General features: G+C 35.3%; 1 protein-coding gene across 1 annotated transcript in view; it reads right to left on the bottom strand.

Annotated features, from left to right (window-relative positions):
* Positions 1-24,128, bottom strand: part of UMAD1 (UBAP1-MVB12-associated (UMA) domain containing 1) — a 152,821-nt gene that overhangs the window by 118,632 nt on the left and 10,061 nt on the right. The gene's annotated exons all lie outside the window — the stretch shown is intronic.

Below are 24,128 nucleotides of genomic sequence, written 5' to 3'. Positions count from 1 at the left end.
TGCCCCTCTCCAGTCCCAACCATCTTTCCGATATCACTGCTCATTATATTTCATCAAATATTATTTGCTTTGAAAACACCATCTTTCAATATTCTACTTACTATTGCTAAACTTGGGTTTGATTGTTTTATTTCCCCGCATTTTGTTTTTAAGAGAAAAATGCATGCTTATGAGTACAGTACATACCTACTTCTTAAATCTAACCACTCAGATCACCTGGCTAGATCAGGAGTGGAGGAGAAAAAGAATAACATCCAGTGTACCTTTGAAGGGGTCAAATATTAGGATGTAAGCAATTTATTTTTACTCCAAAAAAAGAATGAACTAGGCAAGTAGGGATACAATTAAAAGTAAGTACAGGTAGGAAAAGGAAGACTGTTTGATGAGGAAAGTCACCTGCTTAAAGTGAGGACTGGCAGAAAGCTCAAGAGGAGGGAACATGTCCATCAGCCTCTGTGGGCATATTAGCACAGTGGTTCTCAACCTTGGCTGTACATTAGGATCACCTGGGGAGATTCTAAAGGTCATTTACATCAGGATCCCTAGCAGTAGAACCAAGGCATTGATATTTTTTTAGAACACCCCCAGGTGATTCCAGTGTGCAAAGTTGACATCCACTCTGTTAAGACAAAGCTGACGAAAAAGGAAAAAAGAAGAGAGTTGACAGCTCAGATAACAAGAAAGCAACAATATATTATAGTGCCCATAAACATAATTATAATTTTCTCCAGGAACGCTTAGTATAGATAGCATGGGGGCAAGGGCATAAAAGGGAAAGGTTGGGTTTATCCGGAGTTGAAAACTGGCAGGGACCAAAATAATTGGGACCTGATCTCACAGTACTGCAGTGATTGGCCACAGGCTCCAGGCCGGATAAGAAAAGAAGTCAGGATGTGGTGAGAGACTGAGCACATGAAAGCTGTCAATGAGTCAGATGAACAAGCAGGAATAGTGGCATGAAAGAGAGACCACCTGACCTGAGAATAGGATTTCTGGGTTGAAGATTTAAGATTTCAGAGGAAGCATGATTCAGAGTGGCTATAGAGCAAGGCCACAGCAGAAAATTGCTACGGTAGAAAAGGTAAAAAGTCATTGGCAAGGAAAGCTTTGGAGAATAAGGGATTGGGGTTAGGGCATCATCATGGATATTAGAGTTGCCCTGTCTGACTATAGGAGCTGGGAAAGGGAAAAGGCCAAGTCAAAGGGGCCTTTGAATTCTGGGACTCGATCTCAAGTGAGTAGAGGATGGCAGGTGGTATGAAGCTCAGGAGATGGTGTCCTTATTAATGAGGTCGAAAGGAAAGGGACTGAAGTGGCAGGGTGGCAGCAGGAGAATGACAACCCCCATCACAGAATGAGCAGCATCCGTCTGAGAGGCATAATCTTGTCAATTAAAGGAAGAAAATGGAAGAGCATATTTTCAAACCTGTATTTGTTCTTGCCTCTTTCACCCACAGTTCAATGTTCATCAACGGCTTCCACTTCTCTTAAGACAACGACATTATCAGGACCCACAAAGTCTAACATGATCTGGGGCTGCCTAACTCCGCAGCCTCATCTTTTTTAAAAAAATATATTGTTACTTATTTCATAGAGGAAGGAAGAGGGAGAGAGAGATAGAAACATCAATGATGAGAAAGAATCATTGATTGGCTGCCTCCTGCACGCCCCCCTAATGGGCATCAAGCCCACAATCTGGGCATGTGCCCTTGACCAGAATCGAACCTGGGACCCTTAAGTCTGCAGGCCGATGCTCTATCCACTGAGCCAAACCGGCTAGGGCTCCACAACCTCATCTTAACTTGTTTACATCTGCAAAGACTATTTTCAAATAAGGTTACATTCATAGGTATTGGAGGTTAGGTTTTAAACATATCTTTTTGGAAGACACAAGTCAATCCCCAATACATGCTAACCACGCATTCGTCTAGGTCAGTAGTTCTCAACCTTGGCTGCACATTAGAATCAATCTTTTTAAAATCCTGATTTCTGGGCCTCATCCTCCGGAAATTCTGTTTCTTTGTTATGGGGTGGGGCCCCAGAAATCAGGATTTTAAAAAGATTCCCAGGTGATTCTAATGTGCAGCCAAGGTTGAGAACCACTGTTCTAGGTAGTCTAAATACTACTTTTCTACAAATTCAGACTACTGGAAGGCAGCATATCTGCACTCAATTCACTTAATTCACTTCACTGAAGGTTTTTAGTTTTTCAGTAAAATGCCCTTTATTTATATTAAAAGATTTAAAAATATATGAAAAAATATATTGGCTTCTACAAAATCACAACTGAACACAGCAACTATTGGTTGTTGTTTTTAAAAAAGCCTTTTTATAATTACCATGTGAAAAGTTTATTTCTCCTAATGGCATTGAAAATGTTTCTTTTGTGTGTAAATTAGGAAGCTTAGTAGTCTATAAGGTGTCCCAAAAAATGTATACACACTGTAATAGCTGATAGCTCAATTTTGAAAACGAAACGCATTTTAATAAACACTGCCTTTATAATTACTCAAAGTGTGTGTATACATTTTTTGGGACACCATCTATACTACAGTAGTATACTTATACCTAGTAGCCCATATTATAATACTATAGATGTCCGGGTTAGAGTTTCTCAAATTTTGGTGTGTATCAAAATCATGAAGGGAGAGGGCTCCGGAGGGAGATGATTAAAATCACAGGTGCCTGGGACCCACTCCAAGCCTACAAACCCAGAATTGAAGGGGATGAAGCCCAGGCATATGCTCTTCTGACAAGCATCCAAAACGAGTCAAATGTACGCTAAGTTTGAGTATCGGCAAGTAAGAGTTTTTTCCACCCTTCCTCCCCCACCTTTATTCTCAGGGGTATATAATTTGCAAATTCTATTCAATGGTCTTGTGGTCTTCATGTCCTTTTTTGCAAGCTATATATTTTTTAATATTTAAATTTAAGATTAACAAATAATTTATAAACATTCTATTTATGAACTACTCATTTGACATTATACTTGTGACTATATTTTATGTCCTGCCACACTTTTTTTCCAAATATGACATGCATTCTTAAATAGATGGCTTTATTCATCCTCACCATATCCCTCTGTGCTATACTAGAAGGAGGAACTATTATTCCCTTTAAAGATGAAAAATAAAGGTTCAAGTCCAAGTCAAACTATTTATTAAACACTTCTAATGTTCAAGACTGCTAAGTACCACCTCATCAGGACAGGTTATATAGCTATGGAGGTGCATCTCTACATACAGAAAGGTTAGGTACCGCTTCCTAGCCTACTGATTCACCATGTCCTGTTTGTGCAGAATTAAACTGGCTGGGCAGTTCAATCATGTTAATTCATCAGTATAAGTAGCCATGAACAATTCTGAACTAGAGCTCCAAGTTCAAGTACTTCCTTCTTTCCACATTATTTTTCTCGTCTTCACATATAAAAACTTATTAAAAACCTCCCAAATTTAAGATAATAAGGTACTACAAAGTACTATAATAAGGTGGAAAAAAACCGTATTAGTCGCCATGGCCCTTCTATAGTTGAAAGAATCCAAAAAAACATATAGTCGGTTTGAAGTCTTTTGTGAAATCCCTTGAGAGACTCAACTATTGACTGTGGTTAGAATACATTCAAAAGTATAATCAGATTGCATCATCACCATCACCTGCTCAGAGGGAGCTGGAGGAGCATGTGCCCACGAGGCTGAAGCTGGCTTATTGTGCTACACTCTCATGCGGGCTTGCCAGGAAGATTAGTCACCATTTTGCAGCTGGTTTCAAATTCAGTTGCTGCGATACAAGTGCAGATGCAATGGCTTACCCTAATTACACTGCTCCAGTGTAGGCTTTCCATTTGTAGCGTGCTATGTACTAGCTAGAATTCAAGGCTCTGAAAATTGGTTTCAAATGGAGGAGACTTCAAAATCACACATTTGTGACCCTCCACTACAGCTTGTTAATCACATTTCATCACTGTATCTTTCAGATCTTCTGAGTCCACCCTAAAGGTGTTTTTAGCTAAGTCATCACTGAATCTTAACAAAAAGCCAGGAAAAGAAGTTCTTTAAAACACTTTTATAAAAGAAATAAAAATCTTCAAAGTTTTTTTTTAATATTTAAAAAAACTTCCATTTTCTCTCTAATTTGCATTAAACATACTAGGAAATTCTAAGGAAATTGATCATAATCACTGGTTTCTAAACTTCGCTTGAAACTTTAAAAAAAAAAAATCCCCAGCTTCACCTTACCATAATGAGTCGTAATTTAGAGGTTTTTTAAAAATTAATCTATAAATTAAAATAAAGCTTATGCTGATTGCTTCTGAGAGTCAGAAGGAAAGAAAAACAGGTTTCTGCCTATCTCAGGCAGTCTTTTTACTGCTTGTTATTGTCCATATTTGATAAATGCCTTGTCAGAAATGATATCCATACAAATAGATGAGGTAAATCAGAGGCACTTTTAAAATAAAATAAATAAAATCCTAGCATCATCAGAGCCTCAGAAGCTAATCAGAAAAAAAGTTCCAAGAAAATATTTTTGGATGTAGACAATAATAAATAGTAAAGCACGGATTTCCAAATAGCCTTGATTTTTTAACCCTCTATTTCAAGCTTTTTTTCTTCAAAATAACTTTAAAGTATGATTTTGAAGGTATAAATTTTAAAATTTTGATTATACATTTCTACTCTCCTGTTTCTTAATTAGTCATTCATTTCACACAAGTGCTAGGAATATATTGATAAACCACAACAGACAACCAAACCCATGTCCTCGGCAACATATGGCATCATTAAAAATATTACAATAGTTCTATAATTAAAATATAGCATATTATAAGAAATTCACATCAATACATTTCAAAATGCCTTCGGGGATAAAAATAACACATTCAAATTATAGTCAACACATTATTTAGAAAAATCACTCAATTCTGCAATATTTTTCCTTCTCAAATGAATGATGCCAGTTTTACTTTATTAATTCTGCTCAAATAATGAATCTAAAAACTGGATTTTCCTAACATCTAAAAGCTACATCACTATGATTAATAGAATCTACAGTACATTCAGTTATTCTGCTTAATATTCTAAAATAACTGTTAAACATCAGGTTCAATTAATAGGCAACTCTCAAAAAGGCTTTCATATGACAGAAATGTTAATTTGACTATTATTTATGACTAGCTATAACCTTAAACATACATAGCAGTGGTGATATTTAAACAAAATCTGTAGGTCAAAATTTCAATCTCACACTCTCATCCAAACCACAGTTCCCAAACCACACAATCACAATTTAGTTTCTTTTTATTTAACATTAATTTTATGTATTCAAAATACAAATTGTTTTACAAACAATCCATATTTTTGATGCCCTAAGTGAAAAAAATGGAAGAATTAAATATAATAGAGTCTATCTTATCCAATGTGATTAGAACCATGTCTTCAATTAATAAAAATCCAGTTTAACAGGAAATCATTTAAAAAATGAATTCCCTAAACATTATATATTCATTCAAAACTAATAAATTATATCCACTTAATAAAGTGAATAAATTGAACTTATTCAAAAGAAATACTATTTTCCCCAGCATTGTTCCTTCCTGTATTATATTACTGAATACAGATTCAAGCTATTACTCAATACAACATAAAACTATTTCTAAGGCATCTGTAACTATGACATGAGTATTTTTTGGCTCTGTATTGCTGTTATCTGCTCCTTCTCTTCATATTTAGATCCATCCTTTCCTGTTACAACCGGTATGGTTTCTGTATCATTCATAATTTCATTAAATAAATCAAAACTGTGACTCTTAGTTTACCATACATTACTCTTACTAGTTGACAAAAGTCTTCGCTTTGAGATCATTAAAGACACCTACACAACAACATCAGTATCTCCTTGTAAGTCACAGCTTTCATCAAAGTTTACTAAATGCTTAAGTGGAAATCGTGCTCTGTGCTATCACTGTAATATTTTTAAATGTTTTATGTTATCTATTTTATATGACTGCCAGTTCTTATACTTTTTTCCCAAATTAAAACTCAAAACTCTTGTGTGTTTTTTTATATCTCCTCTAACCACTGAAAAATGTTCCGATTCAAAGGTTAGAGCAAGGGCATTCATTCAATACAAAACTATGGCCTTCAGGTCACTTTCTCTAAGGTCCTCAGAACAAGGAGCAATCATTTCAGGTAAGCTTATTTTCAAGTGTTCCTATCCTGAAGGTACATACTAATGGAGGGAAAGGCTTAAATAATTGAGAGTCCATCTGTTAAAAAACTAAAACATGTATAATGTATATTTTTCTAAAGTTCTAGGATTTGCCTATAACAAAAAGTTGTAATTTTTTAGTTCTAGTTGCACTACTGCCTAAGGAACTGTAATTCCATCTTTTCTTTTAAATCTTTTATTTTTTTACTTTTTTTTATATTGCCTCATGCTCTGCTCTCCAATGTCATCATTTTGGATATCTGTTTCAACTATCTGATACAACTGACTGCAATAAAACTGTCATTATCAATAAAAAGACGGCATAAGAAAGAGCTAAAAATAATATCTGGTAAGATCTGTCACTTTAACTACCTTGTCCTCAGCTCATCACAAAACAACATTTTGGGCTGAGGCCTTTATGTACAATAGAGCTCCGATTAGGTTTCTGAGCCTTTCTTACATAAGCTCAAAATATAACTAATTGTACACAATCTCCAAATGTTTTTAAGCAGATGAGAACTTAAAGACATTTGCAAATCAGTATGATGCAGATTCCCAGATTCTTTCGTTTTGGTGGAAATGGTTACTCCTTTTTTATACTCATATACTTGAAAGTTAAGTTGTGCAATTATAGTAACAAGTATACACATTCGGGAGCAGAGAATGTGAAACTTGGAGAGCACAGCACACCTGAGTACCAGAGACAGCCACCTGCAGCCAACTCTCAGGGCTTCATTGAAAGTTGGAGCGTATCAGTCAATCTGCAAAGCCACTTAAGTGGAGGTCAGTTCACACTTCCCTGGTACACTTTTCTTTGAGAATAAATGGGATCCCTCTATCCAAAATAATGGATACAATAATGGAGGCACTAAAAGGAAGCAAAGGTATTTGAAGAATATTAAGAAAAAGTACATATTTACTCTCCGAATTTTTGTTAAAGACCAAATCTATACTTCCAATTCTTATTTCGTATTTTTAATAAAGGTTCCCAAAGAAACCTGATTAGTGTATATTTAAATAAATGTCAATCATAATTTTTAATTATAAATTTAAAACTCATTTTTCAAATAAAATATACAGTAAATACATTTTTCCATCTTGACACAGATAATATTTTATTTTCATTAATAATGAAGTCTGAACATCAGAACTCTACTAGTCAAACTAAAACAGCTAATGTCGACCATCCACAAAGCTATAAGCAGCACAGGAGAACCTGAAAATGCTAACATAAACAGGCAAATTTTCAATTAATTGGATTATTGTTCTTTATTTAACTGAAGAAAAAAATGCTTCATCTAACGTATTTATTACTTCAGTGAATCAATAAGATGGAAAGAATTTCAGCAACAAATTTAAGAATTCCTGAATGAAATTTCCAGCAGCATTTACAGAACAGACATGTTTAACTTGAGGCTTGAATGATTCCAGAAGGACACAAGCAGCCAACCCACAACAACACAGGGCTGCTTCCAAGAAAAATGAAATCAGATATGTCATTGTGTGCCGAAAGCTCTGGGCAAATATTAGGCATCATTATTAATTAATACACATTAATCAATTTTAATGATATAAAACTTTTTAATTAAAGATCTCAAATGTGTAATTCCAGAATTTTTAAAATTTTAAACAATTAATGATAAGTTTCTGAAAGTTATTCTCAGTAGCATTTTAATAAATGTGGGTTCAATAGAATATTCAGTTTTATAAGCTCCTCAATGAAAAAGAAAAGGGAGTTTTAAGGCAGTTTGGGGCTTGCTGAATATTATAAACCAAAATTAGATATTTTCAAGACATAGAAACTGAAGACTAAAAAGTTCTTGGGAAATATCTTCAACCACTTTAAAAGCCAAGCATTTCTCAAACTTAATTTAAACATGATTCTCCTTTTTTTTTTTTTACTAATTACTAACATCCAGAAAAACTAGTAAATGATAATGCTTGCAATTTAACTGAAATACTACAAAGTCCTGTGTTATTCTGCCCTCATATGAAAGATTTTAGATCAATTTTACATTTTTTGACCTACTACCTTTTGTCCTTTATATACTATACAACATGCTTTTACCACTAATTCTAGGTAAAACTGTATAAGCTACATGGTGAATAGAGAGCTATGAAATCATCCAGAAATTAAATAAATACAGAATGATAATAATCAAGTGTACAAGTCAAAAGTCAAAATTAATAGAATCATAACAATGAAACAACAATTTTCTTACAAAAAGGATAAATATTTAAGATGTCACATATATGTCAACAGAAAGTTATGAAATTGAGACAAAACAACACAGAGTTACCCTGTCCTTGTTTTAAACAATAATACTTATTCTTAATATGGAACCATAGAAATCCACAAACTGGCTATGGCCAGAGCTTATAAAGCTTGAGTTGTTGAAATAGCAGCAGCAGGTTTGTCTACTAAGTTGTCCATACCCTAAAGTACTAAGAAGTTAAATGGATATAACTATCCACCAAAATAGAATTTATCCTCAAAAAAAGTAAAAAAAAAAAAAAAAAAAAAGTAACACTACAAACTGATAAAAATAACACAAAATAATCTCTGGGATATTTGTGTTATGTCCTGTTTTCCCTCTCATGTTATTGGCGTACTCCTTCGCTATTTTCTTCCTTAGTCTTTTCATAGATCAACTTTAGAAGTTATCGTTCCTCTCTATTGCATTTGTATTTCCTTTTTCATTATTTTTTGCTTCTACTAAACATAAATAAAAATGCCCAAGTTCATTATAATTAGGGAAATATAATTTAAAACCATAATGATAAAAATTTAAGTTTCACAATATTAGTGTTAACAATAGAGTGTTAACAATATTAAGTAGTACAATCAGAATTCTCATATACTTTTGGGTAGAAGAGTACATTAGTTAAAGCACTTGGGAAAACCATTTGCCAAGCTTTACTAAAGTTTACTAAAGTCAACATGTTCACAGCCTGCAATTCCTCCTAGAAATAAAATCTAGAGGAAAGATCACATATGTGGACAAGGAGAAATGCATAACAATTTTCATAACAGCACTGTTTTGTCTTTTAATTGAACTTTTATTTTGAGATAACTGTAGATTTGCATGCAGGTATAAGAAATAATACAGAGAGAACCCAGGTACCCTCTACCCAGTTTCCCACAAAGGCAACACCTTGCAAAACGATAGTACAATATCACAACCAGGATGCAGACATTGATATAGTCAAGACACACTGTCCATCAATACCAGGATCTCTCACATGTGCTTTCTTAGGGCCACACTCACTTCCCTCTCACCTTAACTACTGACAAAAACTAATGTTTTCTTCATTTCTATGATATTTAGTATTTCAAGAGCATTATATAAATGGAACCATACTGTGTGTTACCTTTAGGGACTGGCTTTTTCACTAAGCATAGTTTTCTGGAGATTCATCCAAGATGTTGTATGTACCCATAATTTGTTCCTTTTTATTGCTGAGTATTATTCCATGGTATGGATGTTCCAGTTTGGTTTAACCATTCAGCTGTTGGACATTTGAGTTTGGGGTTATTATGAATAAACCTGTTAAACACACTTCTGTACAAGTTTTCATGTAAACATACATCTACAGTTTCTCTGGGATAAATGCCCAAAGGGACACTTACTATGTCATATGGTAATTTTGTGTTTAGTTTTTAAAGAAACTATCAAACTATTTTCCAGAGTGGTTGTATCATTTTATATTCCCACCAAAGCTGAGAGGCCACATTTCTCAGCAACCTTGCCAGGATTTGGTGGCTTTACTATTTTTCATTTTAGCTATTCTGATATGTGTGTGGAAATACCTCACTGTGGTTTTAATGTACATTTGCCTAATGGCTAATAACACTGAACAAGTTTTCATGTGTTTATTTCCATCTGTATGTCCTCTTCAGTGAAAAGTCTTTTCACGTCTTTTGCCAATTTCCCAACTGGGTTATTTGCTTACTGTTGAGTTTTGAGAGTTCTTTATATATTCTAGGTACCAGGCCTTTCACAAATATGTGGTTTACAAATACTGCCTCCCATTCTACCGCTTGTCTTTCACTCTCTCAGTGTCTTTCACAGAGCAAAAGGTTTTAAATTTGATAAAGTCCAATTCTTGGTGTTTTGGGTATCAAGTTTAGGAACTGTGCCTAAGTTCTAAATTTCTCTAGATCCCCAAACCTTTCAACTATTATAGTTTTATGTTTTACATTTAAGCGCATGGTCAATTTTAGTAATTTTTGCATAAGGCTTAAACTTAGATGAAGGTTCACTTTTTTTTTTTTTTTTTTTTGCCTATGAATGTCCAAAACAGCACAGCTTGTAATAGTAAAACAAAACATAAAAATGCCCCAAATGTTCATCCTCAGAACACATATATAAACTATGGTATATCCATACAATGGAATGCCAAATAAAAATTAAAGAACTAAAGGTACATGCAGCAATATGGATGAATCCCAGATATATGATATTGAATGATAAAGGTAAATCGTTCAGGAATATTGTATCTACATAGTGATTGTGATTCCATTTATATATACTTCTAGGACACATAAAACTAAATTAGAGATATAAACAGATATGGTAGCATGTTTTAAAAAAGAGAATGAAAAAGTTAGAAACAGAATTCAAAGAGGGAAATTTACCCTGAGATGGGAGTAAGAAAGAATGAGATTGAGAACTTAAAGGTAAATGATAAATTCTGTTTCTTACATTAGGCACAAGAGTATTTGCTACATTGTCATTCTAGATACGTTATAATTTTAAAAAATTATAAGAGGTTATTTTAAAAATTGATATTTGCATATTCAATAGACTGACTGACTGTCATCCCTGCCCCCCCCCCAGTATGATGAAATCTGAGGGGGGCTTTTGAAGGGTGATGAGGTTATGAGGGCAAAGTCCCCATGAATGAGATTAGTGCCTTTACATAAAAGGTCCCAGAGGTCTCCCTCACCTTTTCACCGTGTGAGGACACAGTGAAGACCAACCTAGAACCATCTATGAACCTGGTGAAGCAGGCCCTCACCAGACACTGACTCTGTCAGCACCTTGATCATGGAATTCCCCACCTCCCAAACTGTGAGAAATAAACTTCTGTTGTTTATACTCTACTCAGTTGATGGTGCTTTTTGTTATAGCAGCCCAAACAGACTAAGACAGCATAAGCAAGAGTTAAAAATAATATCTAGTAAGATCTGTCACTGTAACAACTTCATCCCCACCTGGTCAGAAAATAACATTACAAAATGTAATATGTTTGGGACAGATAACTTCTGAAACCCTACCCATTCCCCAAGCCTCGCTCTGTCCTTGCAGGCTCTGTTCCTGACTTCTCTTTCAACTCTAAGTTTCCCAGTGGTTTACCTTCTCTCCAGAGTTTCTTCTGCTTTGTTTTAGAGCAGCGGTTCTCAACCTGTGGGCCGCGACCCCTTTGGTGGTCGAACGACCCTTTCACAGGGGTCGCCTAAGACCATTCTGCATATTAGATATTTACATTACGATTCATAGCAGTAGGCATTATTACTTATGAAGTAGCAACGAAAATAATTTTATGGTTGGGTCACAACATGAGGTACTGTATTTAAAGGGCCAGAAGGTTGAGAACCACTGTTTTAGAACATCTTACCCTCCTCAGTTGGCACTGCTTGAAATGAGCATCAACATGTGACCACTTCAATTTATCCCCAGGACTCATCTTCATAAAAGACGCAGAGATGACAAAGGATGAGTCTTCCCGACTCTGGGCGGTGAGGATCCACAACTGAACAAGGTCCTATTGTGCCCATCCACAAGAATTAGCCTAGAATCTCACTTCAATCTACATTGAAAGTAACTTCCTGAGTTATATAATTATTCGCACATGTATAATTCTGATAAATTTGAGAATATGGATATAAAAACAAAAAATGAAAATTCACTTCAAACAAAGAGGAAATAAAATTCTTTAACCATGACAGGAAATTTACAAAATATGTAAGAATTTATTATGCAAGGCAGCAAAAGATTGGGTATTGAATAGATAATTAGCCTTTTTAATGGTTAGGTCCCTCTTTCCCCCCTCTCTCTTGCACTCCTCTTCCCTCTCCCGCCCTCCCTTGCGCACGCACAGGCACACACACACACACACACACACACACACACACACACGCACATTTTTTATGGTTAAGAAATTCTTTAAAAAGGTCCTTGTAATATAACCACTCTATTTGTACATACATATGTGTATCTTGTATCTTGTACCGACTTTCCTCTATATCACATATTAGTGGCAAAATAAAGTCCTAATAGTTATGCCCACTCTATCTGTTGAAACCCTTTTTCTCCAGTAACCACAGTTGCTCATTTCGGTCAAATCCACTTAATATTTACTGATTATAAAATAAAATTTTAAGATGGCCAAAACAAAACAGTTTGAAAAGTAGATTATTTGAATAGTAGAATTTACTTCTTTTTTTTAAGTTTATCCTACAAAGAACAAATATGTTGAATCATTTTAGAAGGTTTCCTTTAAATGTTTTCAAGTTATCTAGCACTGCTGCGTTAGTAAAAGATACTATTGATTTCTTAATAGAGCATTAAACCAGGTCCTATTATATCCAAAATGGTAAATGCTGCCTGACAAATAAATGGGTGATTAAATCATGGTCACTGTCACTCGGGTAACTGTTTAATACAGAAACTACATATAATATATATACCTCTACAAAACTAAAGTTGAGCAATCAATAATTTTGTCTTCCTTCGACTACAAGTAGCTTATTCAACTTTTACTAGTAAATCAAGGGTAAAAGGGGAGGTTGCAAATCACAAAGAAAAGATTCATTTTCTCCTTAATTCCCACTCGAATCTATGTAAATGTTAAGTTACAGACAGTTAAGGAGAAGCTGTTGTTTTTTGAATATGCAATTGCTATTTAGATGATAATGGCATGGATGTCGCAGTAGAACCATGATCCAAATTTGAATAAGGTCTTAATGAAGGAGGCTAAGAGAAGAATGACGAATGAAATACAACAGTGTCAGCATCAGACCTTAATGAGGCAAATTACTTCAGTACCTTTGTAATTTAGGAGGAGCTGCATAAAAAAAGTGACAACTAAAGGATCAAAAGCAGGACCTTTGCAAACTAAACATGCTTAAAACATGACATCACTGTCTGGGCAACAAGGCATTGTGGCAAGCAGCCTCAATGTTTGGGTTTTACAGCTCGCATCACAAAATAACTACACTGAGAGATCTGGCTGGGCAAACCACTTTCCTTAGAAAGCATCTTTATATTTCAAGTTAATGACATTTCCGAACAAAAAGGAACTTAAATATCCAAGGATAGCTTGGCTGATTTTTCAAAAGCACTGGATGTTTAACACTAAGAATGGTTTTTAGGCAAAATTAAGCTGAATTCTGGGTCACACAAAACTAAAGAGGTCTTTTTTTTTTCAAGTTCTAAAATATCAGCTATTCTCTTATTATTTGTTAAATTTATGAAGCATACAATGCATACGACTTAATAAGTGATGGAATCATTTTACACATATCTTAAAATCCATTTCAGTTATGCAAAATTTCACTAAGGCATATGGCATTCCTACTGCCAAATGAAACATACGTTTACCATGTTGAAATGATTTACCGAAGGCAACATTGATGGTGGTGCTAGAAATGGAACACAAGGCTTTTGGCTTCCAAGAAAGCCATTCGAGTCAAGAAAAAAGTTTGTACAGATTTAATTTGAAACCCATAAGGATATTTTCTCAAGTCTTCTAAGTTACAGTAACTTGATAATAAAATTCATTCCATATTAATACTGTAGGCAGGTCAGTGAGCTTACTACTGTAGCAGATATAATTTTTGCTACATAGACTAGTATTCACAAAGGTAGAGAACTGATTTTGCCTATTTATCCCGACTCTTCAAATACATGCAGAAATAGTAATCCTACCATCCAACTTGTCAATACTAATTAATGACTACCCAGACACAGTTACTGTCTCTAGTGATTGAAAGTATTTTGACTTCAAAGATAAGGAGGGAACAAGAATATAAACCTGGCATTAAGAAAGACTTGCCATCTTTTCCGCAGGCACCACTGCCATTATTTGTACTGTACTGAATTATTTTTTAAAATCTAAATTAAGATGGCCTATCTAAAAATAACAGAAAAAAACAACAGGATATAGAACACACTGGTTAAGAGCACTGACTCAATCTAGGTTAAAATCCCAGTTGTGGCACTTAGTAACTATGCAATCATGGGCAAGTGATTCAACCCCCCACAATCAGTTTCCCCATCTGTAGGTGGGGATAATGGTACTAAGGTCTTAGAACTGCTATGAGGATTAAGTGCGTTAAAATTAGAGATCATCATTGTTATTTTTATTACCTACTCGTATGTCTTTGGATGGGTTACTTAAGCTTGTGTACCTCATTTTCCTCAACTCTAAAAAATAACAGCGCCTAATGCTTTTAGCCATAATTTAAATGAGGCTTTGAAAATGCCGAAAAATAACAAAAATATTACATTTCTTGTCAGCATTGTTATGTTATTAGTATTGCTTTTCCTTATGGGAATCCCTGATCCGAATGCAGTTCCTGTGTTCTGCTATTTCCTGAAGTTGTCCCTGTGTCCTCCACTCATCAGTCCTCTAACCAGCAAACCCAGGCCAGTGTGATACATGGTTAGCCTCACTGTTACCACCTCTTCTAGATTTTTCTCAACCCTAAACCAATAATTTTTTAGACTTCTTTTATGATTTTTCTTCTTCTCAAAAGATGGTTATCCATTTTGTTCTGATTCAATACGGATTTCACCAAATTTCACGAATCTCTACTCTTTCTCTTCCCCAAATCAACTCAGTACATAACTCACTACTGAGCATCATCTACTTTCTTTACAACACCCATGATAACGTTGGTGACTCTCATAGCTTATTTTAGGGAATAGTGATTTTATGTATGTTTTTCTCCATGCAAAAAAGCAACAAAGATTTCTAATAATAAAATAGAGATCACGTATACTTTTCTGTTTTTAAATATGTTCAACAGTTTCAGCCTAAATTATAATAAATTGCCTTATAATGGAAATACTCAGATGATTATCAGAATAATAGAGTATAGTAGAGTCAGATGATAATATAAAATATGCATTAAGTATTTTGTGAGAATACAATGAATATGAACACAGGGTGTGGGCTGCACAGAGCATGTAACCCAATCCCATTATACTTATTTCATCCTACACAGTTATTTTATTACACTTACATCATGACTTGAGTACCTTCGTAGAACATTTAAAGTTACTTTTCATTCATTTCATTCAGTGGCGTACCTAAGAACTTCACAGCACTGTAATAATGTAAGTGGTATTATAATTATAAACTGCAAATATTCTATTTTTTTAAGCCAGTTATTTTTCCAAGACACAATTTTAATCATGAGAAAAACTAAGTTGTAGTGCATCGGTTATACAAACTTAATCATGAGAAAAACTAAATTGTAGTGCATCGGTTATACAAACTTCATTACAATCATCATCAAGTTCATATGCTCATTTCTCCCATTGCATGAAACGTTTTAAAAAACAAAGACTGGTTTACAACATGTGAGCATAGGAGCCCCATGCAAGTTACAAAGACTGGTTTACAACATGTGAGCATAGGAGCCCCGTGCAAGTTAGGTTGACGACCATGTCAGAAAGAGCGGTCATTCCTCTCCTGCACATTTGCCTGCGTGCCCAGTGACCCCCTTTCCGTTCAGGTAACAGATACTACTGAGGATCGGCCCCATCTTCCCTATTTTATTTCTACCCAAATCAATCACATCCTCATGCTTTTCAGTTGCTGACCGTTTTGTGATTAAAAACTATAAGTTAAACTGACTCTTTGGTACAGAAGCAATTTTCTAAGGTAGCAGTTCTTAAACTTTGTGATCGTAAGACCTCTTTCCACTCTCAAATATTACTGAGGACCTCAAGGGGGTTTTATTTTTTTTCCACTTATCATAAAGCATTTTATTTTGTTGTATTTATTTTTAAAACCTTTATTGTTGAAAGTATTACATATATTTCCTTTTATCCCTCATTCACCCCTTCAAGGCCGCCCCCTGCCCCAAGCCTTCACCACCCTATAAGGGGCTTTAACTTATGTCAGTTATATCTACTGATATTTTACCATATTAGAAGTCAAAACTGAAATTTTAAATATGTATTAATTCCTTTAAAATTGTTTTACATGCTAACACAAACAGCATGTTTTTTATGAAAAATGGCTACATTAAAACACAATAATGTAGTGAACAGGAAGGCATTATCTCTTTTGAATTGTTTGCATTATTTTTGCCAATCTCCTTTAAGTTTTGGCTTATGAGTAGACTGCTGGGTTCTCCTTCCTGCTTCCACATTCTGGCTGTTGTGATGTGTGGTGTGGCTGAAGGATAGGAAAGAAGACCCAGGGTGACAGAGGTATGTAGTTGGAAAAGGGAAGACTTCACGGACCCCATGAGAGTATCTCTTTGATACTTTCTGAGACTCCAAGGTATGTCTGTGTTTCATAATTAAAACCTCTTAATGGCCAAAGAAGAAAGAAGCGAAAAAACTTCTCAGGGACTCAACCTCAGCCTCTGAGCTAATTAGGACAAACTGTTGGCACTGCCTGCATGGTGGGTGCTTGCATTCAGTGGTGTTTTAAAACCTGAACCAGGAATCTAGACTTTAGTAGAGGTTAGAAAAGATGTTTTTAAAATTAATAAGATATTCTTGCCATGTGCACTGTATGGACAAAGTTTCTTTTTCTTTTTGTTTAATAAATGAAAAATTAGAGTCCTATCAAAATGGTCCTTCATATTAAATAGTTTAAAATTCCATAGGAAAAAGAAGTTGGAATGATAATTTATTCTTTAGTGAAAGAATAAATGAAAGATCAGTTTAGACAGTAACCTTAAACAAGAACACACAAATTCAATAACTCAAGGAGCCGACATGATTCTTATTGTAGAAGCCACATTTTAAGCACATTTTCAAAATCTTAGCAAAAAGAACTGCAAACATCAAGGGGGTTTTAATCTCCATTTTAGTGTGCAACAGTAATTATTTTAGGCAAATTAAAAAAAAAACCTACAGCTGTATTCAATTATATGAAGAGCCATTCAGTGAAAGTTTGGCAAGCAAGAATTTTAAAAGGAGGCAGTAAATTCAGTGAGCTTAGTGCTACTGGAAGACGGCTGATGGCATTCTCTGTGAAATTCTGTTGTGGCTGGTCTCAGGACTTCAAAGAACACATAATAAATTTATATTATAAGCGGACTGAAGAATGATATAAGTAAAAATTGGTGCTTTTCCCCTGCAGCTAGGACAATGAAGTTGTATGAGTGGGCATAGCAACTGTTCATCAACACACAAACTAGTTGTATTACCTCTCAGCAATTTCTACAAAAAAGAAAACAGGGTACACATGGTCAGATAAAGTGGATCTAGCAGCTTGTCTTATGATCAAATTTAACTCATCAGAGCGCTGGCCGGTGTTGCTCAGTAGATAGAGTGTTGGCCAGCACAATGAAGGGTCACAGGTTCTATTCCCAGTGAAGGGCAAGTACCTGGGTTGCAGGTTCTCTCCCTGCCCCCTGGATGGGGCACATGTGGGAGGCAACCAGGCAATGTGTCTCTCTCACATTGATGTTTCTCTCTCTCTCTCTCTCTTCCCCTCCCTCCCTCCCTTCTACTCTCTGAAAAAACAATGGAAAGAATGTCCTCAGGTGATGATTAAAAAAACAAAAAATTTTACTCATTGGAACACATTTCAGAGATTATAATGGAGATCAGAGGGAAAAATGAGATTCAATTTAAAGAAAATCACTTAAAATAATTTAAAAGTATTTGTTTTAATAAGTTAAGAAACATTTGCCTTTTACTTTCATACTTGAGAGCTACTTGGAAATGAAAAAATTTTTTCAAGCATCAGAAAAAATACAGGAAATATTAATTTAAATGAGAATATCTGTTTGAAGTATTAGAGAAAAAGAACATCTTAGTTTTATATAAAAGCCATTTGAGTGTGACTGAAACTCAGGTATCCTGCCTCCCAGACCAGAATTCTATCTTACTTTATAAATAAAATACCACATTTAAAAAATAAGATCTAATAAGCCTGCTGTTACCATACTGATATTGTCAAATGCCGTATTTTTAAAGCCAAGCTATGAATAATTTATCCTATAAAATCTAGCTTTCAATCACAAAAATAATGGGAAAGGGAGATGATTACACAACTATTTTGTAATCACTTCTCTACCTTGAGATTCCTTCTATAAAATTCAACTATATGTGACTATATTTCCATATAGCTTTTCTGCCTGAATTTCAATTCTTTTTACAAATCATGACCCCCCTCTTGTTGGGAAAATTCATGAAAGATACGAGAGGTCAGAAACAGAAAAGGGAAGTATAGGTGATGGCAAAGAAGTCACAGAAATGGTCACAGTGAAATCGTAGAAAAGATAAAGGGATCTGGCAGGAAGTAACATACTTAGGACCCTGGGAGAGGAAAGGATCAGAGACTGGGTAAAGGGGTTTGTTGTAAAATACACATGAGAAGAGACCCACAACTACAAAAACACAGGTATAAAGAAGGGCAGCTGATAAACAGGGAAGCAACACAGGTGAACACCTACACGTGCTCCATCATTCACCCTAATAGCCAGTCTCCCAATCACACTCCTCTAAGGCCACCGCCCAGCAGGACCAGGAAGGCAGGAGACCAAGGTGAACCCTGAGAAAAGCAGAGAGACCCAGCACATTTAAATGAAGGGGGAGGCTCACAAACACGCTTCTTTATAAATACTTTATCTGCAACAGAGCAACACACATTTACAAGCGTGGGAGAGAGATCTGGAAAGGTCTCTGGCAAACAAATTTAATGGTGTGCCCATTAAATCACTTATTTAATGTGCACAATGTCCTGTAAAGTGTCTATAGTATGCTTTACTGTTTTCTTTGAGCAAATGCAAAAACTTTCACAGATACACCTCCAACTTAAGATCCCCAACCTCAGTTTCCCCTTAAGGTTTAAGGTTATTGGCCCCAATTTCATCTTCACAAGAGTTTTCAGGGTCCTAAGTCCCACAGTTAGCAGGGAAACTACACGGCTCATTCCTTTAAGATTATATATTTATATTAAAATGGTACAATTCCATTGGTAAATGGTAGGTTCTAGTCTACGTCATACATTTTTCTCCCAAGGATACAGAACATGCTTTTAAATGCCTGATACATAACTGAAATATTAACCAAATCTCTGTAGAGATTCAAAGGTGAATTATACATAATTTATTTTTTATGACCATAAATTTTTGAGTTTGGGGTTCCCCCTACCAAAAAAAAAAAAAGGAATTACTTCAGTGAGCTTATATTTGAATGGCCTATACGTGGGTAAAATACCACCACACTTCATGAGAAGAAAATACTTCATTACTTTTTATTTTCACTTCAGAACTTAACCCTATTTTTAAATATCATTTTCTAAGTGTAATCTGACTGCAAATAAACAAAAGACTTATTTCTGCTTATGTAAATAATATTATTTATAGCTCAGAGCTCAGTAGAGAGGTCTTACCATGCAAATTCATCCACTTGCTCTCACTCCACAAATACTGACTGACCACCTACTATTTGTAAGGCATTAAATGAGCACGAAGATTACAGAGCCTCCCAAGCTGTGGTTCCCCAGCAGTAGTGGAATTAAAAATACATATCTGCCCTCACTCAAGATAGCTTTGGTGCTAAATGTGAAAAGCCTGGAGGAAGGAAGTAGTCTTTCTGGTCCTAAACTTAGAACTAAATCTATTTCCAAGATGACCTTGCAGATTGGAACCTCACATCATGGACCACCCTAGGGATTTGCTTTTCCATCAGCATTTCTAAAGTGAAACTTTCCAGGGCTCCTGTTTAGTTCAGTCTGGTGCCACTATTTTTAAACAATTTAATGATTTTTCTATTTTAATGTAAAAATAAATCTGTACTTCTAATTCATAAATTCTTATAAAGTTCTAAGAAACTAAGGAAATTAAAATTTTAACTAGAGGCCCGAGTTTATGAATGGTGAAAGCATAAACATATTTAACTTTTTTTTTACTTTAAATAATTTTTATTTTTCAAATAGAGTTGACATAGAATCATATATTAGTTTTAGGTGTATAACCCAGTGATTAGAGATTATATAAATTACTCAGTGGTTATCCGGATAAATCATATACCCATCTAACACCATACAGAATAGTCACAGAGATGTAAAGTACAGCATAGAATACAGTCAGTAATATTGCAATAACATATTTAACTTTTAAATCATCAATTGGAAAAAGAAGCTAAGAGACCTAAAAACTCATTCCATTACCTTAAAGAAAATCATTCTATTATCTTAAAAAAAAATTACCTAAGAAGGAAAAACACAAAACCGTTTTAAGAAAGAGTTGATGTTCCCATAATCAGTGAAGTCAGTGCGCCTCAGAGTTGAGGAACTGGTATCCACAGAACTCATTTATATGCTGCAGGAAAAATCAGAGTCTACTCTTTGGCTCCAACTCACTTTAAGATGAGTTCATTTTAAGACAAGATTCTCATTCACCTTACCATTAAATCATCACTACGGAAGAGGAGCAGGTAATAATAAAGAGGATTGGAGGAGTAAGGTTAAAGAGGTCATGACAAACAGAACTTGAGAAGTTAAAGCTGCACCACCCACAGTACAACTCGGTTACTTGATAGTCAAAAGCTTGGACTGAACTGGCCAAACAGGATCTCCAGTTATATGATATACCACAAAATAGGAAAAATATTCAGACAGAATCAAGTCTGCAATGATTCCATCTCAAACACTTTTTGTTAAGTCAGGTGGTCTGATTGAAGAAGTGATTTCTAAGGAAAGGGCTAGGTTCTAAAAACACTGAAAGTCGCCTTACAGACATTTCTCAATCAAAACCTACCAATTTGGTTGAAATTAATGGCAGAAATGAAGAGGGAAATGCACTTACAGAATACTTACCAAAAAAAAAAACCACTAAAGAAAATGCTCCATAGTTACTTAAAAAACTAGAATTGTTATTATTTTGCAACCTTCTCACAAAAAATTGACCTATCTATATCTTACTTCATTAATTTCACACACAAAAAAGACTTGATGAAGCTTATAACAATTCATCTATAATAATAAAAGGGTAATATGCTAATTAGACTGGACGTCATTCCGGACCACCTTCCTGACGAAGCCAGGGCGGGAGGGAAGCCAGTCCAGGTGTCGGGTGCCTGCCGGTGGCCAGAGGAGGGAAGCCTGGGTCCTGGGTGCCAGAGGAAAGCTGGTGCCGGCAGCCAGGAGAAGGAAAGCCTACTCTTGCACGAATTTTCGTGCATCGGCCTCTAGTTATAAATAAAATCTCTTCAGAATCAGAGATACGTTTATTCTCAGTGCTTACCAGCATGGTGTCTATACCATGGCACTCAGTAAGTATTTGTGTAGGCATTTAATAAATACTTATTAAAAATCATTAACTTATTGGAAATCCATGAATGGTTTACAAGGATTCTATGAGTCTCCTGAACTTGTAGGTGAAATACTGGGCCCATGGATACATGGGTGTTTTTCATCAGATTCTCATACAGTCCATATCCAAAAAAGGATGACATATTTTGAGTAATGAATGAATTCTCTTTCAGGCAGTCCACCACTAATATTGCTTGTTACTCCCCAGCATCTCCACCAAAAAAAAAAATTATATATATATAGCTTGTTACTGAGATTTTGAGAAGAACCTGACAACAAAAAGATCCATAATATTTTCTGGCAAGAACCTGAAGTGCAGAAATTCTCTATTTCTAATCAAGTGCTGAATTGTACACGCTGACAGTCAAATTGATAGAGACTCAGCCTGATAAGGAATCCACTCCAAGCAATTCCCCTCCAAAAAAGGCAATTGAGCAGCCCTTAAGTGGGCTGAAGGAATACCAAAATTGTCCTCCAAAACACTTCTGGTCTCATTAAACAGAATCATTTAAGCAACTGAGGAACTTGATTTATAATTCTCAAACTGGAAAGAGAGTACCCCGAGGAGCATATGAGGCATCTGAGAAGATACATGACAACAAAGGAAAAACACAGCAAATCTCTCGACATCTAATTTACTGTTTGATGTTAAATAATTTAAAGCATTTTATGTTAAAATAATCACAGCTATATTATGCACTGAGGGAGGAATACTCGAGTTTTCTTCTTCTTTTTTGCTCATTCTGCACTCGAGTTTAAGATAACATCAGCTCCAAGGGGGAAAAACTTCCTTAAAGCTAAGTGCCCAACCCAAAGGCTTTTAGGGGGTGTATATTTATGCTCCTTCAATATTAGGATAAGTTGGAAGAAAAATTTGAGCAGAACTGCCACAGAGAGAGGCCATAATAATTTCTTAAAATCGTGCTTTTATGTTAGCCATTTCTTAAATTCTCTAAAAGGTACCCATAAGATATCTGTCTTAAACAGATAACTTTAAGAACATTTAAAGAGGGTCAAGACTTTGGGTGGTGAATGCACAATGGAGTATACAGATATATTATAAAGTTGTACACCTGGAATTAATAAAATGTTATTAACCAATGTTACCCCCAATGGATTTAATTTAAAAAGATGAAATGAGCCCTAGCTGGTTTGGCTCAGTGGATAGAGGATTGGCCTGTGGACTGAAGGGTCCCGGGTTTGATTGCTATCAGGGCACATGCGTGGGTTGGGAGCTCAATCTCCAGTACGGGACGTGCAGAAGGCAGCCGTTCAATGATTCTCTCTCATCATTGATGTTTCTATCTCTCTCTCCCTCTCCCTTCCTCTTTGAAATCAATAAAAATATATTTTTTAAAAGATGAAGTGAATGATATCTATTTAAGAGATAAGCGAATTGAATATTCCAACTGTCTGGCAAACTTGATGATTCTAATATTAAAGCAAAATTAGACTGAAGTACTAGACAATAAGAGACCTGTCCAAAAAAAACCCTACACAATCAGCATTGTTGTAAAAGATTAATCTCTCCCTTCAGTCCAGCAAAAACTCGGGTATGCATTTATTGAGAAGAGGTCTATGCTCATCAAGATTTTAATGAGTGGAAAAAGAAGACTTTTTAAGAATACATAGAAGAACAAAACAGTCTGATTTACCCTCATTGAAAATTCTATAGACGTTCTATAGAATCCGGAGCAAGGAGAGGTTTTTTACTGAGCTCACTAAGCTTAGTCATAGCCAGTTCCACTTCACATAGTCAAATGCCCAGGAAAAATCAATAAATCTGTGACCAGTCTTATTATGTTGTTCTTAACAGATTGCAGATGGAATGTCTGAAGAGGAAAGCTTAAAAAAAAGGGGGGAGTGTCTACATTTGAGTCTGGTCTGACAGGGCCCTAACCCATGGAATTATTAAGGGTAAACCAGTTGGCAAGGAGCAGTGCCCACTACTCAATACCCACTTTGAGCAGTTCAAGAGGCAGAAAATCTTTACAGAGTGTTTTATTCAGCTTGAGCTTGTGAGTCATTTGTTCTGTATGAGGGAGGGTTACTGGCAACAAATAAGGAAGAGCCTTGAGATCGATAAATTTCAAGCAGATGACATCAGTTAATAGAGAGGGAAAAACACACTTTCCCATGGTCAAATGGGATCTGAATTTCCACAATTTCACTTACTAAATGCATACCACAAGTTATTCTATTTCCAAGTAGGCCTCATGGCTAATTCCAGTGGCTAACCTCGGATCTTCTAAAACATTTTTTTTACAAAATTAAAATTTTATGCTAATACACATCTAATAAATTCCATGTAGTTTTTCCAAATTATCTTTATCATACTTCACCAAGCAGACCATGTTTTAAAACTATCTAATTACTCCTATAAATTTCAGCTCTAAACCGGTGAA

This window comes from Myotis lucifugus, unplaced genomic scaffold (assembly GCF_000147115.1).
Source record: "Myotis lucifugus unplaced genomic scaffold, Myoluc2.0 scaffold_15, whole genome shotgun sequence".
NCBI lineage: Eukaryota > Metazoa > Chordata > Mammalia > Chiroptera > Vespertilionidae > Myotis > Myotis lucifugus.
Note: the sequence above shows the minus strand (reverse complement) of the source record. Positions and strands in the feature narration are given on the sequence as shown.